This window comes from Leuresthes tenuis, unplaced genomic scaffold, assembly GCF_036924035.1.
Source record: "Leuresthes tenuis unplaced genomic scaffold, fLeuTen1.0.hap1 SCAF_9, whole genome shotgun sequence".
Lineage (NCBI taxonomy): Eukaryota > Metazoa > Chordata > Actinopteri > Atheriniformes > Atherinopsidae > Leuresthes > Leuresthes tenuis.
Window position 1 is genome coordinate 19,246,186 of NW_027325363.1, and position 23,147 is coordinate 19,269,332.

At 42.1% G+C, this 23,147-nt stretch overlaps 19 non-coding genes across 19 annotated transcripts; all 19 read left to right on the forward strand.

Moving 5' to 3' along the window:
• The first annotated feature begins 699 nt into the window (after positions 1-699).
• trnai-aau (transfer RNA isoleucine (anticodon AAU)) lies at positions 700-773 on the forward strand. Its single transcript has one exon. It is a non-coding gene; the product is annotated as a tRNA-Ile (tRNA).
• A 1,105-nt stretch (positions 774-1,878) lies between these two features.
• Positions 1,879-1,952, forward strand: trnai-aau (transfer RNA isoleucine (anticodon AAU)). Its single transcript has one exon. It is a non-coding gene; the product is annotated as a tRNA-Ile (tRNA).
• A 1,114-nt stretch (positions 1,953-3,066) lies between these two features.
• trnai-aau (transfer RNA isoleucine (anticodon AAU)) lies at positions 3,067-3,140 on the forward strand. Its single transcript has one exon. It is a non-coding gene; the product is annotated as a tRNA-Ile (tRNA).
• Positions 3,141-4,246: 1,106 nt separating this feature from the next.
• Positions 4,247-4,320, forward strand: trnai-aau (transfer RNA isoleucine (anticodon AAU)). The gene has a single exon. It is a non-coding gene; the product is annotated as a tRNA-Ile (tRNA).
• A 1,112-nt stretch (positions 4,321-5,432) lies between these two features.
• Positions 5,433-5,506, forward strand: trnai-aau (transfer RNA isoleucine (anticodon AAU)). The gene has a single exon. It is a non-coding gene; the product is annotated as a tRNA-Ile (tRNA).
• Positions 5,507-6,611: 1,105 nt separating this feature from the next.
• trnai-aau (transfer RNA isoleucine (anticodon AAU)) lies at positions 6,612-6,685 on the forward strand. Its single transcript has one exon. It is a non-coding gene; the product is annotated as a tRNA-Ile (tRNA).
• A 1,107-nt stretch (positions 6,686-7,792) lies between these two features.
• On the forward strand, positions 7,793-7,866 carry trnai-aau (transfer RNA isoleucine (anticodon AAU)). Its single transcript has one exon. It is a non-coding gene; the product is annotated as a tRNA-Ile (tRNA).
• A 1,111-nt stretch (positions 7,867-8,977) lies between these two features.
• On the forward strand, positions 8,978-9,051 carry trnai-aau (transfer RNA isoleucine (anticodon AAU)). Its single transcript has one exon. It is a non-coding gene; the product is annotated as a tRNA-Ile (tRNA).
• A 1,112-nt stretch (positions 9,052-10,163) lies between these two features.
• Positions 10,164-10,237, forward strand: trnai-aau (transfer RNA isoleucine (anticodon AAU)). The gene has a single exon. It is a non-coding gene; the product is annotated as a tRNA-Ile (tRNA).
• A 1,120-nt stretch (positions 10,238-11,357) lies between these two features.
• Positions 11,358-11,431, forward strand: trnai-aau (transfer RNA isoleucine (anticodon AAU)). Its single transcript has one exon. It is a non-coding gene; the product is annotated as a tRNA-Ile (tRNA).
• A 1,111-nt stretch (positions 11,432-12,542) lies between these two features.
• On the forward strand, positions 12,543-12,616 carry trnai-aau (transfer RNA isoleucine (anticodon AAU)). Its single transcript has one exon. It is a non-coding gene; the product is annotated as a tRNA-Ile (tRNA).
• A 1,112-nt stretch (positions 12,617-13,728) lies between these two features.
• On the forward strand, positions 13,729-13,802 carry trnai-aau (transfer RNA isoleucine (anticodon AAU)). Its single transcript has one exon. It is a non-coding gene; the product is annotated as a tRNA-Ile (tRNA).
• Positions 13,803-14,922: 1,120 nt separating this feature from the next.
• Positions 14,923-14,996, forward strand: trnai-aau (transfer RNA isoleucine (anticodon AAU)). Its single transcript has one exon. It is a non-coding gene; the product is annotated as a tRNA-Ile (tRNA).
• Positions 14,997-16,107: 1,111 nt separating this feature from the next.
• Positions 16,108-16,181, forward strand: trnai-aau (transfer RNA isoleucine (anticodon AAU)). The gene has a single exon. It is a non-coding gene; the product is annotated as a tRNA-Ile (tRNA).
• Positions 16,182-17,293: 1,112 nt separating this feature from the next.
• On the forward strand, positions 17,294-17,367 carry trnai-aau (transfer RNA isoleucine (anticodon AAU)). Its single transcript has one exon. It is a non-coding gene; the product is annotated as a tRNA-Ile (tRNA).
• Positions 17,368-18,479: 1,112 nt separating this feature from the next.
• trnai-aau (transfer RNA isoleucine (anticodon AAU)) lies at positions 18,480-18,553 on the forward strand. Its single transcript has one exon. It is a non-coding gene; the product is annotated as a tRNA-Ile (tRNA).
• Positions 18,554-19,664: 1,111 nt separating this feature from the next.
• On the forward strand, positions 19,665-19,738 carry trnai-aau (transfer RNA isoleucine (anticodon AAU)). Its single transcript has one exon. It is a non-coding gene; the product is annotated as a tRNA-Ile (tRNA).
• Positions 19,739-20,849: 1,111 nt separating this feature from the next.
• Positions 20,850-20,923, forward strand: trnai-aau (transfer RNA isoleucine (anticodon AAU)). Its single transcript has one exon. It is a non-coding gene; the product is annotated as a tRNA-Ile (tRNA).
• A 1,120-nt stretch (positions 20,924-22,043) lies between these two features.
• trnai-aau (transfer RNA isoleucine (anticodon AAU)) lies at positions 22,044-22,117 on the forward strand. The gene has a single exon. It is a non-coding gene; the product is annotated as a tRNA-Ile (tRNA).
• The last annotated feature ends 1,030 nt before the right edge of the window (positions 22,118-23,147 follow it).

Consider the following 23,147-nt stretch of genomic DNA (forward strand, 5'->3'; position numbering starts at 1 on the left):
AAGACGCACGAAATTGATCACTGGCATCCCAGAGTTACTCCCCTAACGCCAGCCATCACTGCTCCTCACACCTCAACAACCATCTTTTCTTCCACAACCACAAGCTACCCCAGCCTCTCAACACCTGCAAGCCTGTCATAGCGGGGTGGGGATACAAACCCTGGTTCGAGTAGGGGGTAGAAATAGAAGAGGTAAAGATAAGTAGGACTGGGTTTCAAATCCTGGTTTGGGTAGGGGGTAATGAAAATATAGAGTGCGCCAGAGTCACTATCAAGGAGTTTTTCCCAGAGAAAAACTGAAAGGACTAAAAGTATAAAGATGAGTGTATTCAAACTCGTCTTTACGTTCATAAAATTAAGTCACAGGATTTTAAATGGAAGGTTAGAAGCGTTAGCACAAACACAAACAAAGTGCTTTTCGAGGTCTGTTCCATGTCAGAAATCTTCAAAAGGGCATGCAGTGTAAGTCTGAGTTGAGCTGATGTTACGCGATGAACTTGGGTATCCCATACGGCCTACGTTCAAGCTATACACAACGATGATAGACTTGAATTAGCGACTTCAATCTTGCTTAGTCATTACAGCAAATGATAAAATAATTGCATTGAAAGCAGTCATTTGTTTTTTTAACAACAACTGAAAGTCTTTCAACTCACCTACTAAAAAAAAAAAAAATTGGTCGTCAAATACCTCAAAAGTAGGCCGGTTAGCTCAGCTGGTCAGAGCGTGGTGCTAATAACGCCAAGGTCATGGGTTCAATCCCCATACTGGCCACATCTTCACAGACATCTGCAACAACAGCACTTGTTTAGGGACTCTGCCAAAATCAGCCTTGAGAGGAAGTTGGTTTCAGTAACTTCGCAACTTCACTCACAACTCTCAACAAAAAACTCTTCCTTGCTCCATGTACTCTGTTAAAGACTTATTCTTCAAATACTCTGTTCATTCTATTATTTTCGCAGAGCTTCCAGTATCAGAGGTGTTTGAAATTTCAAACTTAGCTTGAGATTCCAAGTAAACACAAGAAACTTGTGTTAAAAAAGAAATGGACCAGTCTCACTGAATAATTACCTATAATCCCTCTATAGACCAGTGAGCAGTACTGACCAACATGCCATTGGGGTCATCAGGTGGGAACCTCCTTTCATCAGTGTGTCATCTAGTTTGGCCCACGACACCTCCAAGACACACGAAATTGATCACTGGCATCCCAGAGTTACTCCCCTAACGCCAGCCATCACTGCTCCTCACACCTCAACAACCATCTTTTCTTCCACAACCACAAGCTACCCCAGCCTCTCAACACCTGCAAGCCTGTCATAGCGGGGTGGGGATACAAACCCTGGTTCGAGTAGGGGGTAGAAATAGAAGAGGTAAAGATAAGTAGGACTGGGTTTCAAATCCTGGTTTGGGTAGGGGGTAATGAAAATATAGAGTGCGCCAGAGTCACTATCAAGGAGTTTTTCCCAGAGAAAAACTGAAAGGACTAAAAGTATAAAGATGAGTGTATTCAAACTCGTCTTTACGTTCATAAAATTAAGTCACAGGATTTTAAATGGAAGGTTAGAAGCGTTAGCACAAACACAAACAAATTGCTTTGCGAGGTCTGTTCCATGTCAGAAATCTTCAAAAGGGCATGCAGTGTAAGTCTGAGTTGAGCTGATGTTACGCGATGAACTTGGGTATCCCATACGGCCTACGTTCAAGCTATACACAACGATGATAGACTTGAATTAGCGACTTCAATCCTGCTTAGTCATTACAGCAAATGATAAAATAATTGTATTGAAAGCAGTCATTTGTTTTTTAACAACAACTGAAAGTCTTTCAACTCACCTACTAAAAAAAAAAAAATTGGTCGTCAAATACCTCAAAAGTAGGCCGGTTAGCTCAGCTGGTCAGAGCGTGGTGCTAATAACGCCAAGGTCATGGGTTCAATCCCCATACTGGCCACGTCTTCACAGACATCTGCAACAACAGCACTTGTTTAGGGCCTCTGCCAAAATCAGCCTTGAGTGGAAGTTGGTCTCATGCATTAGCAACCTCATCCTGTCACTCACAACTCTCAATAAAAAACTCTTCCTTGCTCCATGTGCTCTTTTAAAGACTTATTCTTCAAATACTCTGTTCATTCTTTTATTTTCGCAGAGCTTCCAGTATCAGAGGTGTTTGAAATTTCAAACTTAGCTTGAGATTCCAAGTAAACACAAGAAACTTGTGTTAAAAAAGAAATGGACCAGTCTCACTGAATAATTCCCTATAATCCCTATATAGACCAGTGAGCAGTACTGACCAACATGCCATTGGGGTCATCAGGTGGGAACCTCCTTTCATCAGTGTGTCATCTAGTTTGGCCCACGACACCTCCAAGACGCACGAAATTGATCACTGGCATCCCAGAGTTACTCCCCTAACGCCAGCCATCACTGCTCCTCACACCTCAACAACCATCTTTTCTTCCACAACCACAAGCTACCCCAGCCTCTCAACACCTGCAAGCCTGTCATAGCGTGGTGGGGATACAAACCCTGGTACGAGTAGGGGGTAGAAATAGAAGAGGTAAAGATAAGTAGGACTGGGTTTCAAATCCTGGTTTGGGTAGGGGGTAATGAAAATATAGAGTGCGCCAGAGTCACTATCAAGGAGTTTTTCCCAGAGAAAAACTGAAAGGACTAAAAGTATAAAGATGAGTGTATTCAAACTCGTCTTTACGTTCATAAAATTAAGTCACAGGATTTTAAATGGAAGGTTAGAAGCGTTAGCACAAACACAAACAAAGTGCTTTGCGAGGTCTGTTCCATGTCAGAAATCTTCAAAAGGGCATGCAGTGTAAGTCTGAGTTGAGCTGATGTTACGCGATGAACTTGGGTATCCCATACGGCCTACGTTCAAGCTATACACAACGATGATAGACTTGAATTAGCGACTTCAATCTTGCTTAGTCATTACAGCAAATGATAAAATAATTGCATTGAAAGCAGTCATTTGTTTTTTTAACAACAACTGAAAGTCTTTCAACTCACCTACTAAAAAAAAAAAAAATTGGTCGTCAAATACCTCAAAAGTAGGCCGGTTAGCTCAGCTGGTCAGAGCGTGGTGCTAATAACGCCAAGGTCATGGGTTCAATCCCCATACTGGCCACATCTTCACAGACATCTGCAACAACAGCACTTGTTTAGGGACTCTGCCAAAATCAGCCTTGAGAGGAAGTTGGTTTCAGTAACTTCGCAACTTCACTCACAACTCTCAACAAAAAACTCTTCCTTGCTCCATGTGCTCTGTTAAAGACTTATTCTTCAAATACTCTGTTCATTCTATTATTTTCGCAGAGCTTCCAGTATCAGAGGTGTTTGAAATTTCAAACTTAGCTTGAGATTCCAAGTAAACACAAGAAACTTGTGTTAAAAAAGAAATGGACCAGTCTCACTGAATAATTCCCTATAATCCCTCTATAGACCAGTGAGCAGTACTGACCAACATGCCATTGGGGTCATCAGGTGGGAACCTCCTTTCATCAGTGTGTCATCTAGTTTGGCCCACGACACCTCCAAGACGCACGAAATTGATCACTGGCATCCCAGAGTTACTCCCCTAACGCCAGCCATCACTGCTCCTCACACCTCAACAACCATCTTTTCTTCCACAACCACAAGCTACCCCAGCCTCTCAACACCTGCAAGCCTGTCATAGCGGGGTGGGGATACAAACCCTGGTTCGAGTAGGGGGTAGAAATAGAAGAGGTAAAGATAAGTAGGACTGGGTTTCAAATCCTGGTTTGGGTAGGGGGTAATGAAAATATAGAGTGCGCCAGAGTCACTATCAAGGAGTTTTTCCCAGAGAAAAACTGAAAGGACTAAAAGTATAAAGATGAGTGTATTCAAACTCGTCTTTACGTTCATAAAATTAAGTCACAGGATTTTAAATGGAAGGTTAGAAGCGTTAGCACAAACACAAACAAAGTGCTTTGCGAGGTCTGTTCCATGTCAGAAATCTTCAAAAGGGCATGCAGTGTAAGTCTGAGTTGAGCTGATGTTACGCGATGAACTTGGGTATCCCATACGGCCTACGTTCAAGCTATACACAACGATGATAGACTTGAATTAGCGACTTCAATCTTGCTTAGTCATTACAGCAAATGATAAAATAATTGCATTGAAAGCAGTCATTTGTTTTTTTAACAACAACTGAAAGTCTTTCAACTCACCTACTAAAAAAAAAAAAATTGGTCGTCAAATACCTCAAAAGTAGGCCGGTTAGCTCAGCTGGTCAGAGCGTGGTGCTAATAACGCCAAGGTCATGGGTTCAATCCCCATACTGGCCACATCTTCACAGACATCTGCAACAACAGCACTTGTTTAGGGACTCTGCCAAAATCAGCCTTGAGTGGAAGTTGGTTTCAGTCTCATGCATTCGCAACTTCACTTACAACTCTCAACGAAAAACTCTTCCTTGCTCCATGTGCTCTGTTAAAGACTTATTCTTCAAATACTCTGTTCATAATTTTATTTTCGCAGAGCTTCCAGTATCAGAGGTGTTTGAAATTTCAAACTTAGCTTGAGATTCCAAGTAAACACAAGAAACTTGTGTTAAAAAAGAAATGGACCAGTCTCACTGAATAATTACCTATAATCCCTCTATAGACCAGTGAGCAGTACTGACCAACATGCCATTAGGGTCATCAGGTGGGAACCTCCTTTCATCAGTGTGTCATCTAGTTTGGCCCACGACACCTCCAAGACGCACGAAATTGATCACTGGCATCCCAGAGTTACTCCCCTAACGCCAGCCATCACTGCTCCTCACACCTCAACAACCATCTTTTCTTCCACAACCACAAGCTACCCCAGCCTCTCAACACCTGCAAGCCTGTCATAGCGGGGTGGGGATACAAACCCTGGTACGAGTAGGGGGTAGAAATAGAAGAGGTAAAGAAAAGTAGGACTGGGTTTCAAATCCTGGTTTGGGTAGGGGGTAATGAAAATATAGAGTGCGCCAGAGTCACTATCAAGGAGTTTTTCCCAGAGAAAAACTGAAAGGACTAAAAGTATAAAGATGAGTGTATTCAAACTCGTCTTTACGTTCATAAAATTAAGTCACAGGATTTTAAATAGAAGGTTAGAAGCGTTAGCACAAACACAAACAAAGTGCTTTGCGAGGTCTGTTCCATGTCAGAAATCTTCAAAAGGGCATGCAGTGTAAGTCTGAGTTGAGCTGATGTTACGCGATGAACTTGGGTATCCCATACGGCCTACGTTCAAGCTATACACAACGATGATAGACTTGAATTAGCGACTTCAACCCTGCTTAGTCATTACAGCAAATGATAAAATAATTGCATTGAAAGCAGTCATTTGTTTTTTTAACAACAACTGAAAGTCTTTCAACTCACCTACTAAAAAAAAAAAAAATTGGTCGTCAAATACCTCAAAAGTAGGCCAGTTAGCTCAGCTGGTCAGAGCGTGGTGCTAATAATGCCAAGGTCATGGGTTCAATCCCCATACTGGCCACATCTTCACAGACATCTGCAACAACACCACTTGTTTAGGGACTCTGCCAAAATCAGCCTTGAGAGGAAGTTGGTTTCAGTCTCATGCATTCGCAACTTCACTCACAACTCTCAACAAAAAACTCTTCCTTGCTCCATGTGCTCTGTTAAAGACTTATTCTTCAAATACTCTGTTCATTCTTTTATTTTCGCAGAGCTTCCAGTATCAGAGGTGTTTGAAATTTCAAACTTAGCTTGAGATTCCAAGTAAACACAAGAAACTTGTGTTAAAAAAGAAATGGACCAGTCTCACTGAATAATTCCCTATAATCCCTCTATAGACCAGTGAGCAGTACTGACCAACATGCCATTGGGGTCATCAGGTGGGAACCTCCTTTCATCAGTGTGTCATCTAGTTTGGCCCACGACACCTCCAAGACGCAAGAAATTGATCACTGGCATCCCAGAGTTACTCCCCTAACGCCAGCCATCACTGCTCCTCACACCTCAACAACCATCTTTTCTTCCACAACCACAAGCTACCCCAGCCTCTCAACACCTGCAAGCCTGTCATAGCGGGGTGGGGATACAAACCCTGGTTCGAGTAGGGGGTAGAAATAGAAGAGGTAAAGATGAGTAGGACTGGGTTTCAAACCCTGGTTTGGGTAGGGGGTAATGAAAATATAGAGTGCGCCAGAGTCACTATCAAGGAGTTTTTCCCAGAGAAAAACTGAAAGGACTAAAAGTATAAAGACGAGTGTATTCAAACTCGTCTTTACGTTCATCAAATTAAGTCACAGGATTTTAAATGGAAGGTTTGAAGCGTTAGCACAAACAAAGTGCTTTGCGAGGTCTATTCCATGTCAGAAATCTTCTGAAGGGCATGCAGTGTAAGTCTGAGTTGAGCTGATGTTGCACAATGAACTTGGGTATCCCATACGGCCTACGTTCAAGCTATACACAACGATGATAGACTTGAATGAGCGACTTCAATCCTGCTTAGTCATTACAGCAAATGATGAAATAATTGCATTGAAAGCAGTCATTTGTTTTTTTAACAACAACTGAAAGTCTTTCAACTCACCTACTGAAAAAAAAAAAATTGGTCGTCAAATACCTCGAAAGTAGGCCGGTTAGCTCAGCTGGTCAGAGCGTGGTGCTAATAATGCCAAGGTCATGGGTTCAATCCCCATACTGGCCACATCTTCACAGACATCTGCAACAACAGCACTTGTTTAGGGACTCTGCCAAAATCAGCCTTGAGAGGAAGTTGGTTTCAGTAACTTCGCAACTTCACTCACAACTCTCAACAAAAAACTCTTCCTTGCTCCATGTGCTCTGTTAAAGACTTATTCTTCAAATACTCTGTTCATTCTATTATTTTCGCAGAGCTTCCAGTATCAGAGGTGTTTGAAATTTCAAACTTAGCTTGAGATTCCAAGTAAACACAAGAAACTTGTGTTAAAAAAGAAATGGACCAGTCTCACTGAATAATTCCCTATAATCCCTCTATAGACCAGTGAGCAGTACTGACCAACATGCCATTGGGGTCATCAGGTGGGAACCTCCTTTCATCAGTGTGTCATCTAGTTTGGCCCACGACACCTCCAAGACGCAAGAAATTGATCACTGGCATCCCAGAGTTACTCCCCTAACGCCAGCCATCACTGCTCCTCACACCTCAACAACCATCTTTTCTTCCACAACCACAAGCTACCCCAGCCTCTCAACACCTGCAAGCCTGTCATAGCGGGGTGGGGATACAAACCCTGGTACGAGTAGGGGGTAGAAATAGAAGAGGTAAAGATAAGTAGGACTGGGTTTCAAATCCTGGTTTGGGTAGGGGGTAATGAAAATATAGAGTGCGCCAGAGTCACTTTCAAGGAGTTTTTCCCAGAGAAAAACTGAAAGGACTAAAAGTATAAAGATGAGTGTATTCAAACTCGTCTTTACGTTCATAAAATTAAGTCACAGGATTTTAAATGGAAGGTTAGAAGCGTTAGCACAAACACAAACAAAGTGCTTTGCGAGGTCTGTTCCATGTCAGAAATCTTCAAAAGGGCATGCAGTGTAAGTCTGAGTTGAGCTGATGTTACGCGATGAACTTGGGTATCCCATACGGCCTACGTTCAAGCTATACACAACGATGATAGACTTGAATTAGCGACTTCAATCTTGCTTAGTCATTACAGCAAATGATAAAATAATTGCATTGAAAGCAGTCATTTGTTTTTTTAACAACAACTGAAAGTCTTTCAACTCACCTACTAAAAAAAAAAAAAATTGGTCGTCAAATACCTCAAAAATAGGCTGGTTAGCTCAGCTGGTCAGAGCGTGGTGCTAATAACGCCAAGGTCATGGGTTCAATCCCCATACTGGCCACATCTTCACAGACATCTGCAACAACAGCACTTGTTTAGGGACTCTGCCAAAATCAGCCTTGAGAGGAAGTTGGTTTCAGTCTCATGCATTCGCAACTTCACTCACAACTCTCAACAAAAAACTCTTCCTTGCTCCATGTGCTCTGTTAAATACTTATTCTTCAAATACTCTGTTCATTCTTTTATTTTCGCAGAGCTTCCAGTATCAGAGGTGTTTGAAATTTCAAACTTAGCTTGAGATTCCAAGTAAACACAAGAAACTTGTGTTAAAAAAGAAATGGACCAGTCTCACTGAATAATTACCTATAATCCCTCTATAGACCAGTGAGCAGTACTGACCAACATGCCATTGGGGTCATCAGGTGGGAACCTCCTTTCATCAGTGTGTCATCTAGTTTGGCCCACGACACCTCCAAGACGCAAGAAATTGATCACTGGCATCCCAGAGTTACTCCCCTAACGCCAGCCATCACTGCTCCTCACACCTCAACAACCATCTTTTCTTCCACAACCACAAGCTACCCCAGCCTCTCAACACCTGCAAGCCTGTCATAGCGGGGTGGGGATACAAACCCTGGTACGAGTAGGGGGTAGAAATAGAAGAGGTAAAGATAAGTAGGACTGGGTTTCAAATCCTGGTTTGGGTAGGGGGTAATGAAAATATAGAGTGCGCCAGAGTCACTATCAAGGAGTTTTTCCCAGAGAAAAACTGAAAGGACTAAAAGTATAAAGATGAGTGTATTCAAACTCGTCTTTACGTTCATAAAATTAAGTCACAGGATTTTAAATGGAAGGTTAGAAGCGTTAGCACAAACACAAACAAAGTGCTTTGCGAGGTCTGTTCCATGTCAGAAATCTTCAAAAGGGCATGCAGTGTAAGTCTGAGTTGAGCTGATGTTACGCGATGAACTTGGGTATCCCATACGGCCTACGTTCAAGCTATACACAACGATGATAGACTTGAATTAGCGACTTCAATCTTGCTTAGTCATTACAGCAAATGATAAAATAATTGCATTGAAAGCAGTCATTTGTTTTTTTAACAACAACTGAAAGTCTTTCAACTCACCTACTAAAAAAAAAAAAATTGGTCGTCAAATACCTCAAAAGTAGGCCGGTTAGCTCAGCTGGTCAGAGCGTGGTGCTAATAACGCCAAGGTCATGGGTTCAATCCCCATAATGGCCACATCTTCACAGACATCTGCAACAACAGCACTTGTTTAGGGACTCTGCCAAAATCAGCCTTGAGAGGAAGTTGGTTTCAGTCTCATGCATTCGCAACTTCACTCACAACTCTCAACAAAAAACTCTTCCTTGCTCCATGTGCTCTGTTAAATACTTATTCTTCAAATACTCTGTTCATTCTTTTATTTTCGCAGAGCTTCCAGTATCAGAGGTGTTTGAAATTTCAAACTTAGCTTGAGATTCCAAGTAAACACAAGAAACTTGTGTTAAAAAAGAAATGGACCAGTCTCACTGAATAATTACCTATAATCCCTCTATAGACCAGTGAGCAGTACTGACCAACATGCCATTAGGGTCATCAGGTGGGAACCTCCTTTCATCAGTGTGTCATCTAGTTTGGCCCACGACACCTCCAAGACGCACGAAATTGATCACTGGCATCCCAGAGTTACTCCCCTAACGCCAGCCATCACTGCTCCTCACACCTCAACAACCATCTTTTCTTCCACAACCACAAGCTACCCCAGCCTCTCAACACCTGCAAGCCTGTCATAGCGGGGTGGGGATACAAACCCTGGTTCGAGTAGGGGGTAGAAATAGAAGAGGTAAAGATAAGTAGGACTGGGTTTCAAATCCTGGTTTGGGTAGGGGGTAATGAAAATATAGAGTGCGCCAGAGTCACTATCAAGGAGTTTTTCCCAGAGAAAAACTGAAAGGACTAAAAGTATAAAGATGAGTGTATTCAAACTCGTCTTTACGTTCAGAAAATTAAGTCACAGGATTTTAAATGGAAGGTTTAAAGCATTAGCACAAACACAAACAAAGTGCTTTGCGAGGTCTGTTCCATGTCAGAAATCTTCAAAAGGGCATGCAGTGTAAGTCTGAGTTGAGCTGATGTTACGCGATGAACTTGGGTATCCCATACGGCCTACGTTCAAGCTATACACAACGATGATAGACTTGAATGAGCGACTTCAATCCTTCTTAGTCATTACAGCAAATGATAAAATAATTGCATTGAAAGCAGTCATTTGTTTTTTTTACAACAACTGAAAGTCTTTCAACTCACCTACTAAAAAAAAAAAAAATTGGTCGTCAAATACCTCAAAAGTAGGCCGGTTAGCTCAGCTGGTCAGAGCGTGGTGCTAATAACGCCAAGGTCATGGGTTCAATCCCCATACTGGCCACATCTTCACAGACATCTGCAACAACAGCACTTGTTTAGGGCCTCTGCCAAAATCAGCCTTGAGTGGAAGTTGGTTTCAGTCTCATGCATTAGCAACCTCATTCTGTCACTCACAACTCTCAACAAAACACTCTTCCTTGCTCCATGTGCTCTTTTAAAGACTTATTCTTCAAATACTCTGTTCATTCTTTTATTTTCGCAGAGCTTCCAGTATCAGAGGTGTTTGAAATTTCAAACTTAGCTTGAGATTCCAAGTAAACACAAGAAACTTGTGTTAAAAAAGAAATGGACCAGTCTCACTGAATAATTACCTATAATCCCTCTATAGACCAGTGAGCAGTACTGACCAACATGCCATTAGGGTCATCAGGTGGGAACCTCCTTTCATCAGTGTGTCATCTAGTTTGGCCCACGACACCTCCAAGACGCAAGAAATTGATCACTGGCATCCCAGAGTTACTCCCCTAACGCCAGCCATCACTGCTCCTCACACCTCAACAACCATCTTTTCTTCCACAACCACAAGCTACCCCAGCCTCTCAACACCTGCAAGCCTGTCATAGCGGGGTGGGGATACAAACCCTGGTTCGAGTAGGGGGTAGAAATAGAAGAGGTAAAGATAAGTAGGACTGGGTTTCAAATCCTGGTTTGGGTAGGGGGTAATGAAAATATAGAGTGCGCCAGAGTCACTATCAAGGAGTTTTTCCCAGAGAAAAACTGAAAGGACTAAAAGTATAAAGATGAGTGTATTCAAACTCGTCTTTACGTTCAGAAAATTAAGTCACAGGATTTTAAATGGAAGGTTTAAAGCATTAGCACAAACACAAACAAAGTGCTTTGCGAGGTCTGTTCCATGTCAGAAATCTTCAAAAGGGCATGCAGTGTAAGTCTGAGTTGAGCTGATGTTACGCGATGAACTTGGGTATCCCATACGGCCTACGTTCAAGCTATACACAACGATGATAGACTTGAATGAGCGACTTCAATCCTGCTTAGTCATTACAGCAAATGATAAAATAATTGCATTGAAAGCAGTCATTTGTTTTTTTAACAACAACTGAAAGTCTTTCAACTCACCTTATAAAAAAAAAAAAATGTGGTCGTCAAATACCTCAAAAGTAGGCCGGTTAGCTCAGCTGGTCAGAGCGTGGTGCTAATAACGCCAAGGTCATGGGTTCAATCCCCATACTGGCCACATCTTCACAGACATCTGCAACAACACCACTTGTTTAGGGACTCTGCCAAAATCAGCCTTGAGAGGAAGTTGGTTTCAGTCTCATGCATTCGCAACTTCACTCAAAACTCTCAACAAAAAACTCTTCCTTGCTCCATGTGCTCTGTTAAAGACTTATTCTTCAAATACTCTGTTCATTCTTTTATTTTCGCAGAGCTTCCAGTATCAGAGGTGTTTGAAATTTCAAACTTAGCTTGAGATTCCAAGTAAACACAAGAAACTTGTGTTAAAAAAGAAATGGACCAGTCTCACTGAATAATTACCTATAATCCCTCTATAGACCAGTGAGCAGTACTGACCAACATGCCATTGGGGTCATCAGGTGGGAACCTCCTTTCATCAGTGTGTCATCTAGTTTGGCCCACGACACCTCCAAGACGCAAGAAATTGATCACTGGCATCCCAGAGTTACTCCCCTAACGCCAGCCATCACTGCTCCTCACACCTCAACAACCATCTTTTCTTCCACAACCACAAGCTACCCCAGCCTCTCAACACCTGCAAGCCTGTCATAGCGGGGTGGGGATACAAACCCTGGTACGAGTAGGGGGTAGAAATAGAAGAGGTAAAGATAAGTAGGACTGGGTTTCAAATCCTGGTTTGGGTAGGGGGTAATGAAAATATAGAGTGCGCCAGAGTCACTATCAAGGAGTTTTTCCCAGAGAAAAACTGAAAGGACTAAAAGTATAAAGATGAGTGTATTCAAACTCGTCTTTACGTTCATAAAATTAAGTCACAGGATTTTAAATGGAAGGTTAGAAGCGTTAGCACAAACACAAACAAAGTGCTTTGCGAGGTCTGTTCCATGTCAGAAATCTTCAAAAGGGCATGCAGTGTAAGTCTGAGTTGAGCTGATGTTACGCGATGAACTTGGGTATCCCATACGGCCTACGTTCAAGCTATACACAACGATGATAGACTTGAATTAGCGACTTCAATCTTGCTTAGTCATTACAGCAAATGATAAAATAATTGCATTGAAAGCAGTCATTTGTTTTTTTAACAACAACTGAAAGTCTTTCAACTCACCTACTAAAAAAAAAAAAATTGGTCGTCAAATACCTCAAAAGTAGGCCGGTTAGCTCAGCTGGTCAGAGCGTGGTGCTAATAACGCCAAGGTCATGGGTTCAATCCCCATACTGGCCACATCTTCACAGACATCTGCAACAACAGCACTTGTTTAGGGACTCTGCCAAAATCAGCCTTGAGAGGAAGTTGGTTTCAGTCTCATGCATTCGCAACTTCACTCACAACTCTCAACAAAAAACTCTTCCTTGCTCCATGTGCTCTGTTAAATACTTATTCTTCAAATACTCTGTTCATTCTTTTATTTTCGCAGAGCTTCCAGTATCAGAGGTGTTTGAAATTTCAAACTTAGCTTGAGATTCCAAGTAAACACAAGAAACTTGTGTTAAAAAAGAAATGGACCAGTCTCACTGAATAATTACCTATAATCCCTCTATAGACCAGTGAGCAGTACTGACCAACATGCCATTAGGGTCATCAGGTGGGAACCTCCTTTCATCAGTGTGTCATCTAGTTTGGCCCACGACACCTCCAAGACGCACGAAATTGATCACTGGCATCCCAGAGTTACTCCCCTAACGCCAGCCATCACTGCTCCTCACACCTCAACAACCATCTTTTCTTCCACAACCACAAGCTACCCCAGCCTCTCAACACCTGCAAGCCTGTCATAGCGGGGTGGGGATACAAACCCTGGTTCGAGTAGGGGGTAGAAATAGAAGAGGTAAAGATAAGTAGGACTGGGTTTCAAATCCTGGTTTGGGTAGGGGGTAATGAAAATATAGAGTGCGCCAGAGTCACTATCAAGGAGTTTTTCCCAGAGAAAAACTGAAAGGACTAAAAGTATAAAGATGAGTGTATTCAAACTCGTCTTTACGTTCAGAAAATTAAGTCACAGGATTTTAAATGGAAGGTTTAAAGCATTAGCACAAACACAAACAAAGTGCTTTGCGAGGTCTGTTCCATGTCAGAAATCTTCAAAAGGGCATGCAGTGTAAGTCTGAGTTGAGCTGATGTTACGCGATGAACTTGGGTATCCCATACGGCCTACGTTCAAGCTATACACAACGATGATAGACTTGAATGAGCGACTTCAATCCTTCTTAGTCATTACAGCAAATGATAAAATAATTGCATTGAAAGCAGTCATTTGTTTTTTTTACAACAACTGAAAGTCTTTCAACTCACCTACTAAAAAAAAAAAAAATTGGTCGTCAAATACCTCAAAAGTAGGCCGGTTAGCTCAGCTGGTCAGAGCGTGGTGCTAATAACGCCAAGGTCATGGGTTCAATCCCCATACTGGCCACATCTTCACAGACATCTGCAACAACAGCACTTGTTTAGGGCCTCTGCCAAAATCAGCCTTGAGTGGAAGTTGGTTTCAGTCTCATGCATTAGCAACCTCATTCTGTCACTCACAACTCTCAACAAAACACTCTTCCTTGCTCCATGTGCTCTTTTAAAGACTTATTCTTCAAATACTCTGTTCATTCTTTTATTTTCGCAGAGCTTCCAGTATCAGAGGTGTTTGAAATTTCAAACTTAGCTTGAGATTCCAAGTAAACACAAGAAACTTGTGTTAAAAAAGAAATGGACCAGTCTCACTGAATAATTACCTATAATCCCTCTATAGACCAGTGAGCAGTACTGACCAACATGCCATTAGGGTCATCAGGTGGGAACCTCCTTTCATCAGTGTGTCATCTAGTTTGGCCCACGACACCTCCAAGACGCAAGAAATTGATCACTGGCATCCCAGAGTTACTCCCCTAACGCCAGCCATCACTGCTCCTCACACCTCAACAACCATCTTTTCTTCCACAACCACAAGCTACCCCAGCCTCTCAACACCTGCAAGCCTGTCATAGCGGGGTGGGGATACAAACCCTGGTTCGAGTAGGGGGTAGAAATAGAAGAGGTAAAGATAAGTAGGACTGGGTTTCAAATCCTGGTTTGGGTAGGGGGTAATGAAAATATAGAGTGCGCCAGAGTCACTATCAAGGAGTTTTTCCCAGAGAAAAACTGAAAGGACTAAAAGTATAAAGATGAGTGTATTCAAACTCGTCTTTACGTTCAGAAAATTAAGTCACAGGATTTTAAATGGAAGGTTTAAAGCATTAGCACAAACACAAACAAAGTGCTTTGCGAGGTCTGTTCCATGTCAGAAATCTTCAAAAGGGCATGCAGTGTAAGTCTGAGTTGAGCTGATGTTACGCGATGAACTTGGGTATCCCATACGGCCTACGTTCAAGCTATACACAACGATGATAGACTTGAATGAGCGACTTCAATCCTGCTTAGTCATTACAGCAAATGATAAAATAATTGCATTGAAAGCAGTCATTTGTTTTTTTAACAACAACTGAAAGTCTTTCAACTCACCTTATAAAAAAAAAAAAATGTGGTCGTCAAATACCTCAAAAGTAGGCCGGTTAGCTCAGCTGGTCAGAGCGTGGTGCTAATAACGCCAAGGTCATGGGTTCAATCCCCATACTGGCCACATCTTCACAGACATCTGCAACAACACCACTTGTTTAGGGACTCTGCCAAAATCAGCCTTGAGAGGAAGTTGGTTTCAGTCTCATGCATTCGCAACTTCACTCAAAACTCTCAACAAAAAACTCTTCCTTGCTCCATGTGCTCTGTTAAAGACTTATTCTTCAAATACTCTGTTCATTCTTTTATTTTCGCAGAGCTTCCAGTATCAGAGGTGTTTGAAATTTCAAACTTAGCTTGAGATTCCAAGTAAACACAAGAAACTTGTGTTAAAAAAGAAATGGACCAGTCTCACTGAATAATTACCTATAATCCCTCTATAGACCAGTGAGCAGTACTGACCAACATGCCATTGGGGTCATCAGGTGGGAACCTCCTTTCATCAGTGTGTCATCTAGTTTGGCCCACGACACCTCCAAGACGCAAGAAATTGATCACTGGCATCCCAGAGTTACTCCCCTAACGCCAGCCATCACTGCTCCTCACACCTCAACAACCATCTTTTCTTCCACAACCACAAGCTACCCCAGCCTCTCAACACCTGCAAGCCTGTCATAGCGGGGTGGGGATACAAACCCTGGTACGAGTAGGGGGTAGAAATAGAAGAGGTAAAGATAAGTAGGACTGGGTTTCAAATCCTGGTTTGGGTAGGGGGTAATGAAAATATAGAGTGCGCCAGAGTCACTATCAAGGAGTTTTTCCCAGAGAAAAACTGAAAGGACTAAAAGTATAAAGATGAGTGTATTCAAACTCGTCTTTACGTTCATAAAATTAAGTCACAGGATTTTAAATGGAAGGTTAGAAGCGTTAGCACAAACACAAACAAAGTGCTTTGCGAGGTCTGTTCCATGTCAGAAATCTTCAAAAGGGCATGCAGTGTAAGTCTGAGTTGAGCTGATGTTACGCGATGAACTTGGGTATCCCATACGGCCTACGTTCAAGCTATACACAACGATGATAGACTTGAATTAGCGACTTCAATCTTGCTTAGTCATTACAGCAAATGATAAAATAATTGCATTGAAAGCAGTCATTTGTTTTTTTAACAACAACTGAAAGTCTTTCAACTCACCTACTAAAAAAAAAAAAATTGGTCGTCAAATACCTCAAAAGTAGGCCGGTTAGCTCAGCTGGTCAGAGCGTGGTGCTAATAACGCCAAGGTCATGGGTTCAATCCCCATACTGGCCACATCTTCACAGACATCTGCAACAACAGCACTTGTTTAGGGACTCTGCCAAAATCAGCCTTGAGAGGAAGTTGGTTTCAGTCTCATGCATTCGCAACTTCACTCACAACTCTCAACAAAAAACTCTTCCTTGCTCCATGTGCTCTGTTAAATACTTATTCTTCAAATACTCTGTTCATTCTTTTATTTTCGCAGAGCTTCCAGTATCAGAGGTGTTTGAAATTTCAAACTTAGCTTGAGATTCCAAGTAAACACAAGAAACTTGTGTTAAAAAAGAAATGGACCAGTCTCACTGAATAATTACCTATAATCCCTCTATAGACCAGTGAGCAGTACTGACCAACATGCCATTAGGGTCATCAGGTGGGAACCTCCTTTCATCAGTGTGTCATCTAGTTTGGCCCACGACACCTCCAAGACGCACGAAATTGATCACTGGCATCCCAGAGTTACTCCCCTAACGCCAGCCATCACTGCTCCTCACACCTCAACAACCATCTTTTCTTCCACAACCACAAGCTACCCCAGCCTCTCAACACCTGCAAGCCTGTCATAGCGGGGTGGGGATACAAACCCTGGTTCGAGTAGGGGGTAGAAATAGAAGAGGTAAAGATAAGTAGGACTGGGTTTCAAATCCTGGTTTGGGTAGGGGGTAATGAAAATATAGAGTGCGCCAGAGTCACTATCAAGGAGTTTTTCCCAGAGAAAAACTGAAAGGACTAAAAGTATAAAGATGAGTGTATTCAAACTCGTCTTTACGTTCAGAAAATTAAGTCACAGGATTTTAAATGGAAGGTTTAAAGCATTAGCACAAACACAAACAAAGTGCTTTGCGAGGTCTGTTCCATGTCAGAAATCTTCAAAAGGGCATGCAGTGTAAGTCTGAGTTGAGCTGATGTTACGCGATGAACTTGGGTATCCCATACGGCCTACGTTCAAGCTATACACAACGATGATAGACTTGAATGAGCGACTTCAATCCTTCTTAGTCATTACAGCAAATGATAAAATAATTGCATTGAAAGCAGTCATTTGTTTTTTTTACAACAACTGAAAGTCTTTCAACTCACCTACTAAAAAAAAAAAAAATTGGTCGTCAAATACCTCAAAAGTAGGCCGGTTAGCTCAGCTGGTCAGAGCGTGGTGCTAATAACGCCAAGGTCATGGGTTCAATCCCCATACTGGCCACATCTTCACAGACATCTGCAACAACAGCACTTGTTTAGGGACTCTGCCAAAATCAGCCTTGAGAGGAAGTTGGTTTCAGTCTCATGCATTCGCAACTTCACTCACAACTCTCAACAAAAAACTCTTCCTTGCTCCATGTGCTCTGTTAAATACTTATTCTTCAAATACTCTGTTCATTCTTTTATTTTCGCAGAGCTTCCAGTATCAGAGGTGTTTGAAATTTCAAACTTAGCTTGAGATTCCAAGTAAACACAAGAAACTTGTGTTAAAAAAGAAATGGACCAGTCTCACTGAATAATTACCTATAATCCCTCTATAGACCAGTGAGCAGTACTGACCAACATGCCATTGGGGTCATCAGGTGGGAACCTCCTTTCATCAGTGTGTCATCTAGTTTGGCCCACGACACCTCCAAGACGCAAGAAATTGATCACTGGCATCCCAGAGTTACTCCCCTAACGCCAGCCATCACTGCTCCTCACACCTCAACAACCATCTTTTCTTCCACAACCACAAGCTACCCCAGCCTCTCAACACCTGCAAGCCTGTCATAGCGGGGTGGGGATACAAACCCTGGTACGAGTAGGGGGTAGAAATAGAAGAGGTAAAGATAAGTAGGACTGGGTTTCAAATCCTGGTTTGGGTAGGGGGTAATGAAAATATAGAGTGCGCCAGAGTCACTATCAAGGAGTTTTTCCCAGAGAAAAACTGAAAGGACTAAAAGTATAAAGATGAGTGTATTCAAACTCGTCTTTACGTTCATAAAATTAAGTCACAGGATTTTAAATGGAAGGTTAGAAGCGTTAGCACAAACACAAACAAAGTGCTTTGCGAGGTCTGTTCCATGTCAGAAATCTTCAAAAGGGCATGCAGTGTAAGTCTGAGTTGAGCTGATGTTACGCGATGAACTTGGGTATCCCATACAGCCTACGTTCAAGCCATACACAACGATGATAGACTTGAATGAGCGACTTCAATCCTGCTTAGTCATTACAGCAAATGATAAAATAATTGCATTGAAAGCAGTCATTTGTTTTTTTAACAACAACTGAAAGTCTTTCAACTCACCTACTAAAAAAAAAAAAAATTGGTCGTCAAATACCTCAAAAGTAGGCCGGTTAGCTCAGCTGGTCAGAGCGTGGTGCTAATAACGCCAAGGTCATGGGTTCAATCCCCATACTGGCCACATCTTCACAGACATCTGCAACAACAGCACTTGTTTAGGGACTCTGCCAAAATCAGCCTTGAGAGGAAGTTGGTTTCAGTCTCATGCATTCACAACTTCACTCACAACTCTCAACAAAAAACTCTTCCTTGCTCCATGTGCTCTGTTAAATACTTATTCTTCAAATACTCTGTTCATTCTTTTATTTTCGCAGAGCTTCCAGTATCAGAGGTGTTTGAAATTTCAAACTTAGCTTGAGATTCCAAGTAAACACAAGAAACTTGTGTTAAAAAAGAAATGGACCAGTCTCACTGAATAATTACCTATAATCCCTCTATAGACCAGTGAGCAGTACTGACCAACATGCCATTAGGGTCATCAGGTGGGAACCTCCTTTCATCAGTGTGTCATCTAGTTTGGCCCACGACACCTCCAAGACGCAAGAAATTGATCACTGGCATCCCAGAGTTACTCCCCTAACGCCAGCCATCACTGCTCCTCACACCTCAACAACCATCTTTTCTTCCACAACCACAAGCTACCCCAGCCTCTCAACACCTGCAAGCCTGTCATAGCGGGGTGGGGATACAAACCCTGGTTCGAGTAGGGGGTAGAAATAGAAGAGGTAAAGATAAGTAGGACTGGGTTTCAAATCCTGGTTTGGGTAGGGGGTAATGAAAATATAGAGTGCGCCAGAGTCACTATCAAGGAGTTTTTCCCAGAGAAAAACTGAAAGGACTAAAAGTATAAAGATGAGTGTATTCAAACTCGTCTTTACGTTCAGAAAATTAAGTCACAGGATTTTAAATGGAAGGTTTAAAGCATTAGCACAAACACAAACAAAGTGCTTTGCGAGGTCTGTTCCATGTCAGAAATCTTCAAAAGGGCATGCAGTGTAAGTCTGAGTTGAGCTGATGTTACGCGATGAACTTGGGTATCCCATACGGCCTACGTTCAAGCTATACACAACGATGATAGACTTGAATGAGCGACTTCAATCCTTCTTAGTCATTACAGCAAATGATAAAATAATTGCATTGAAAGCAGTCATTTGTTTTTTTTACAACAACTGAAAGTCTTTCAACTCACCTACTAAAAAAAAAAAAATTGGTCGTCAAATACCTCAAAAGTAGGCCGGTTAGCTCAGCTGGTCAGAGCGTGGTGCTAATAACGCCAAGGTCATGGGTTCAATCCCCATACTGGCCACATCTTCACAGACATCTGCAACAACAGCACTTGTTTAGGGACTCTGCCAAAATCAGCCTTGAGAGGAAGTTGGTTTCAGTCTCATGCATTCGCAACTTCACTCACAACTCTCAACAAAAAACTCTTCCTTGCTCCATGTGCTCTGTTAAATACTTATTCTTCAAATACTCTGTTCATTCTTTTATTTTCGCAGAGCTTCCAGTATCAGAGGTGTTTGAAATTTCAAACTTAGCTTGAGATTCCAAGTAAACACAAGAAACTTGTGTTAAAAAAGAAATGGACCAGTCTCACTGAATAATTACCTATAATCCCTCTATAGACCAGTGAGCAGTACTGACCAACATGCCATTAGGGTCATCAGGTGGGAACCTCCTTTCATCAGTGTGTCATCTAGTTTGGCCCACGACACCTCCAAGACGCACGAAATTGATCACTGGCATCCCAGAGTTACTCCCCTAACGCCAGCCATCACTGCTCCTCACACCTCAACAACCATCTTTTCTTCCACAACCACAAGCTACCCCAGCCTCTCAACACCTGCAAGCCTGTCATAGCGGGGTGGGGATACAAACCCTGGTTCGAGTAGGGGGTAGAAATAGAAGAGGTAAAGATAAGTAGGACTGGGTTTCAAATCCTGGTTTGGGTAGGGGGTAATGAAAATATAGAGTGCGCCAGAGTCACTATCAAGGAGTTTTTCCCAGAGAAAAACTGAAAGGACTAAAAGTATAAAGATGAGTGTATTCAAACTCGTCTTTACGTTCATAAAATTAAGTCACAGGATTTTAAATGGAAGGTTTAAAGCATTAGCACAAACACAAACAAAGTGCTTTGCGAGGTCTGTTCCATGTCAGAAATCTTCAAAAGGGCATGCAGTGTAAGTCTGAGTTGAGCTGATGTTACGCGATGAACTTGGGTATCCCATACGGCCTACGTTCAAGCTATACACAACGATGATAGACTTGAATGAGCGACTTCAATCCTTCTTAGTCATTACAGCAAATGATAAAATAATTGCATTGAAAGCAGTCATTTGTTTTTTTTACAACAACTGAAAGTCTTTCAACTCACCTACTAAAAAAAAAAAAATTGGTCGTCAAATACCTCAAAAGTAGGCCGGTTAGCTCAGCTGGTCAGAGCGTGGTGCTAATAACGCCAAGGTCATGGGTTCAATCCCCATACTGGCCACATCTTCACAGACATCTGCAACAACAGCACTTGTTTAGGGCCTCTGCCAAAATCAGCCTTGAGTGGAAGTTGGTTTCAGTCTCATGCATTAGCAACCTCATTCTGTCACTCACAACTCTCAACAAAACACTCTTCCTTGCTCCATGTGCTCTTTTAAAGACTTATTCTTCAAATACTCTGTTCATTCTTTTATTTTCGCAGAGCTTCCAGTATCAGAGGTGTTTGAAATTTCAAACTTAGCTTGAGATTCCAAGTAAACACAAGAAACTTGTGTTAAAAAAGAAATGGACCAGTCTCACTGAATAATTACCTATAATCCCTCTATAGACCAGTGAGCAGTACTGACCAACATGCCATTAGGGTCATCAGGTGGGAACCTCCTTTCATCAGTGTGTCATCTAGTTTGGCCCACGACACCTCCAAGACGCAAGAAATTGATCACTGGCATCCCAGAGTTACTCCCCTAACGCCAGCCATCACTGCTCCTCACACCTCAACAACCATCTTTTCTTCCACAACCACAAGCTACCCCAGCCTCTCAACACCTGCAAGCCTGTCATAGCGGGGTGGGGATACAAACCCTGGTTCGAGTAGGGGGTAGAAATAGAAGAGGTAAAGATAAGTAGGACTGGGTTTCAAATCCTGGTTTGGGTAGGGGGTAATGAAAATATAGAGTGCGCCAGAGTCACTATCAAGGAGTTTTTCCCAGAGAAAAACTGAAAGGACTAAAAGTATAAAGATGAGTGTATTCAAACTCGTCTTTACGTTCAGAAAATTAAGTCACAGGATTTTAAATGGAAGGTTTAAAGCATTAGCACAAACACAAACAAAGTGCTTTGCGAGGTCTGTTCCATGTCAGAAATCTTCAAAAGGGCATGCAGTGTAAGTCTGAGTTGAGCTGATGTTACGCGATGAACTTGGGTATCCCATACGGCCTACGTTCAAGCTATACACAACGATGATAGACTTGAATGAGCGACTTCAATCCTTCTTAGTCATTACAGCAAATGATAAAATAATTGCATTGAAAGCAGTCATTTGTTTTTTTTACAACAACTGAAAGTCTTTCAACTCACCTACTAAAAAAAAAAAAAATTGGTCGTCAAATACCTCAAAAGTAGGCCGGTTAGCTCATCTGGTCAGAGCGTGGTGCTAATAACGCCAAGGTCATGGGTTCAATCCCCATACTGGCCACATCTTCACAGACATCTGCAACAACAGCACTTGTTTAGGGACTCTGCCAAAATCAGCCTTGAGAGGAAGTTGGTTTCAGTCTCATGCATTCGCAACTTCACTCACAACTCTCAACAAAAAACTCTTCCTTGCTCCATGTGCTCTGTTAAATACTTATTCTTCAAATACTCTGTTCATTCTTTTATTTTCGCAGAGCTTCCAGTATCAGAGGTGTTTGAAATTTCAGACTTAGCTTGAGATTCCAAGTAAACACAAGAAACTTGTGTTAAAAAAGAAATGGACCAGTCTCACTGAATAATTACCTATAATCCCTCTATAGACCAGTGAGCAGTACTGACCAACATGCCATTAGGGTCATCAGGTGGGAACCTCCTTTCATCAGTGTGTCATCTAGTTTGGCCCACGACACCTCCAAGACGCAAGAAATTGATCACTGGCATCCCAGAGTTACTCCCCTAACGCCAGCCATCACTGCTCCTCACACCTCAACAACCATCTTTTCTTCCACAACCACAAGCTACCCCAGCCTCTCAACACCTGCAAGCCTGTCATAGCGGGGTGGGGATACAAACCCTGGTTCGAGTAGGGGGTAGAAATAGAAGAGGTAAAGATAAGTAGGACTGGGTTTCAAATCCTGGTTTGGGTAGGGGGTAATGAAAATATAGAGTGCGCCAGAGTCACTATCAAGGAGTTTTTCCCAGAGAAAAACTGAAAGGACTAAAAGTATAAAGATGAGTGTATTCAAACTCGTCTTTACGTTCAGAAAATTAAGTCACAGGATTTTAAATGGAAGGTTTAAAGCATTAGCACAAACACAAACAAAGTGCTTTGCGAGGTCTGTTCCATGTCAGAAATCTTCAAAAGGGCATGCAGTGTAAGTCTGAGTTGAGCTGATGTTACGCGATGAACTTGGGTATCCCATACGGCCTACGTTCAAGCTATACACAACGATGATAGACTTGAATGAGCGACTTCAATCCTTCTTAGTCATTACAGCAAATGATAAAATAATTGCATTGAAAGCAGTCAT